We start from the raw sequence: 4,157 nt of genomic DNA, 5'->3' as shown, positions 1-4,157 counted from the left end.
TCTATTCTATTCTATTCTATTCTATTCTATTCTATTCTATTCTATTCTATTCTATTTCAAAATCTCCCGAGATTCTTTCCCCTGCAATGTAACACATATGTGTACACAAGTATACACATTCCACAGAATTTAACTTTCTCATCTGAGATCTCTGAACAGTGCTTCTGCTGAGCTCTACTGGGCAAGGAAATGACCGCAATTTATGCAGAGGAAGCAAGGGTGGCAGAGAAGTGCACACTTGTGCATTTTTATGTTTCTGTTGGATAAAGTTTACACCTGGCTTCAAGTTATGAAACAGCAGTGATGACTCACCCTGCAGGATCACGTGAATGCCTTGGGAGGTATGTAAGCAGAGCAAGAGGGAGCACCCAGGAATGGTATAAACAAGAAAATTAGAAACATGGAGTTCAGGTCTCCGATTCCCTGCTGAGGTGCTGTATCCACTGGTGCATAACAGAATCAGAGAGGATTTCTGGTCTCACTGGGGAGTTTATAAGGACTGTGATGCAGAAAAAAAGCCTGTTCTTCCTTCAGTGATAGTGTGGGAAGAAGAGATAGGCCTGCCATCATAGAATTATAGAATTATAGAATGGCCTGGGTTGAAAAGGATCTCGGAGATGATCTAGTTTCAACCCCCCTGCCATGGGCAGGATCTCCAACCACTAGATCAGTCTGCCCACAGCCACATTCAGCCTGGTCACATCATCCAGTCTGCGGATCACATCAGTCTGTTTTATTTACTGGTAGAACTGTCCAGCTAGAGTATTTGGAAGCACTGCACTTCTGACGAGATGGGATAAAGTGTCCACTATGCGAGTTAGGGCACAGCTCCTACAACAACCCACTGTAAAAATGTGAGTCCCGCAACTGTGGGAGCTCTCCACAGAATGGGGTCTAAAAGAACAAAACAGAAGAAAATGTTCCACCCATCTTCTCACTTCCCTGTGCATTTGCACAGATACTGACCCACTCTCCCGGTTCTTTTCCTTCTCAGTCACAGAATCATAGAATCATTAGAGTTGGAAAAGACCTCTAAGAACATCCAGTCCAATCATTAGCCCATCACCATCATGACCAACTATCTCTCAAGGACCAACTCTGTGCCCATGCAGAACAGAATGGACAGGAGTCCATTCTGTAGAAGGGTATGTTGTGGAGAGTCATGTCTATTAGCACATGTCTTGATCTTGAGCTAAACCTCCAGGAAGCATGACTCTAAGGCTTGATTTGAATCAGCTCGAAGCTGAGTTTGTGCTGTGCACTCTGGTTTTCACAGAGGATTAGCTCTTCTTAGGTCAGCATACTCCCTCTCTGATTTAATTTGGTCCTAATTAATTTTCACAGTAATAGTATGAGAGGCAGAATGGCAACAGAGGAAAATCCATTAGATAAAAGGAAAACGTTCCCACTGAGAAAGCATTCAGTCATCAGAACATAGCCTCAAGTAAGCTGTGGGGTCTCTGCACCTGGAAACATTCATTATTTGGCAGGACAGCCCATAATATCTACGTTAACTTCCCATGTAGTCCTGCTTTGGTGGCAGATTTGCAGAATTCCGTTCCCACTTGCATTTCTCATGATGTTGTGAACTCTACTTTGGCTCTGGCCTTGCTTTCCTCTGCTGCTTGCCCCATGCTGCCAGCATGTGGGGCTGTCCCAGCACCTCAAGGTCCATGGGCATGCGTCAGGACATGGCAAACAACCTGGGTATGCAAACATGGCTCCTGAACAGGATTCAGTGAAGCAAAATGAGTTGAATGGAAGAGATTAAAATAAAGCACTGCCTTTATCAGCTGCTTGTGTCCAGAGGCTAAGGATTTAAAGCAGAAACCACACAAACTTTGGAATGGGGACTAAGGGGTGACTTAATCAGTAGAAATTAGCTGTGGGGTTTGTCACTCACAGCTTTTTTGTGTTTGGAGTGATTACAATTAAAATGCAAAGATCTGACTGCTTAAGTACTCCATGCTAATTGGGAGATCAGTGTGATTTCTTTTCCTTTTCTAATTTATTCTAAGGCTTTGTTTCCAGTGTGGAAGGTGTGGCAGGCCCAAGGACTTGAAATGGGGGAGAGAGGTGAGAAATGCCAAAACAAAACTGTGTGGGCAATTCCTCCAAAGCTTTTCTGACTTTCCCTGCAGGGGGAATGAGTCTTTCCAAAGGGCTGCAATCACCCTGATTTCCTCTCCTCTGGTTACTTTTCAGTGTCTGTCTAGTCCAAAAACTCTGGGTTTGAGTTGAACAAGATGAATTGGTCTAGGATGTTCTCAGTTTTTGGAGAGGGCAGCCAGAGAGCTATCACAATGATCTCATACAAGCAACTAGCTGCCCATGGCTGATATTCATGGAGTAGATGTAGTACAGTCGTTAACATACCACCAGATTGTGACAAGAGTCATGATGGTGCTCCTTGTAATCCTGCATGGGTTACCTGAGTGAACACATAGAAGAACATAGGTTGGAGACTCGTGCATGCACTAGGTGGTGTATGAGAGGAATTTTGAACATAGACTTACAGCAGTTAATGGTGGGGCCATTTCAGCCTGTGCACTTCAGCACTACTTTGGCTCACGCTTGAACACCCACCAGGAATCAGCTCTATGGTGGGGTTAGGATTCAAGGACACTGAAGCACTAGTACACACAAAGAGAGAAGGTGAGTGTCATCATGGGCAAATGCAGCTGTTCTGACACAAAATTTGCACTGTTAGCTCTGCTTTGCAGAAAGCTGTGACCAGGATTGATGAGGAGCTGCATAAAAATATTGCCATCTGCTGAATTCATCTTTAAAGCAACTGAATGATCCTCCTCAGTCACCTTCTACTTGTGCCCATCACAGCACTTTGACAAGGGGTTATACTTTTCAGTGGAGTACTGAGATCCAGAGCACACCTGCAATCCAACAAGGTGACTCTGGCATGGCAGGGAGCAGGGCCAGTGAAAGCCTGATATCCATCAGGTCAGAGTCAGGGGGTTTGCAGAAACTATGAGCAAAGTTAGAGCCAAGGATGTGTGAGTCACAGGCCTGCAGCACTAGTGTGTTCAGGACTGGCTGCCTTTGGGGGTGCAGGTTTGTTTGGGGTGACACAACCAGTGCTTACAGTCAGATAGAACAGATACTGGGGCTAGAAAAAGAACCACATGCTATGAGGTGGGAGGTAATACCATGAAAGTTGACATTACGTACTCAGTTCTTGCTTCCCTATGGCCTCCAGAACAGCGAGGGAGGGCAGAGCAGGGATGAGGAGACAACACTGGGGTCACTGTCATGAGCCAGACCTGTATACAGGTGGAGTGTTCCGCTGGATGTCCTCAAGTTCTGGAGCCCACAGTACTTGAAGGTGCTTCTAAGGAATTGTAGTGAGGGGGGGTCAGCCTCTTTCCCCAGGTAACAGCGATAGGACAGGAGGTAATGGCCTGAAGTTGCGCCAGGGGAGATTCAGGTTGGGCATTAGGGAAAAGCTTCTTCTCAGAAGGAGTGGTGAGGTATTGGAACAGGCAGCCCAGTGAGGTGGTGGAATCACTGTCCCTGGGGATACTCAAGAAACACAGAGACATGGCACTGAAGGACATGGGTGGTGGGCATAGTGATGATGAGTTGATGGTCCGACTAGATGATCTTATTGGTCTTTCCAACCTTCACGATTCTATGATTCTGTGATTTAATGACCAACTTGAGAACATCCCCAGCCTACACAAACACAGTTATTTGCATTCAGAGAGGACGCTTTTTACAAAGTGGGGAGTGCTGTTAACGGCTGCTGCAACTTGGGATGGAAAAGACAGGAAAGAGCTTTCACCAAAATGAAGGAGAAAGTGGAATTGCAGTTCCTGGCTCAGTGAATATCTTCTAACCACAGCAGGCCCATAGCACTTCTCCTTGTGTAGGATGGTTCCTTAAATCAGCAGTAAGTGGGGCAGTAGGATGGGTTGGCTCTTGTGTCTCACTGCTGCCCAATAGTTCATTCAGCTCAAGCACCAGCACTTGGTTCTGTTTAGAAGGAAGTTGGGAGCACGCCCAGGAGCCAAATGATGCCTCTATTGTGAGGCCTTGGACTTGGCTGTTGCTGGCTCTGAGGTTCTTCTGAAGCCAACAGGGAGAACAACCACTCAAAGAAAATGTCAGTTTCCTTGTTCTCCTGACAAATGAATTTAAAT

This window comes from Lagopus leucura, unplaced genomic scaffold (assembly GCF_019238085.1).
Source record: "Lagopus leucura isolate 7727_CA_CO unplaced genomic scaffold, USGS_WTPT01 Super-Scaffold_100016, whole genome shotgun sequence".
In the NCBI taxonomy this organism is placed as follows: Eukaryota; Metazoa; Chordata; class Aves; order Galliformes; family Phasianidae; genus Lagopus; species Lagopus leucura.
Note: the sequence above shows the minus strand (reverse complement) of the source record.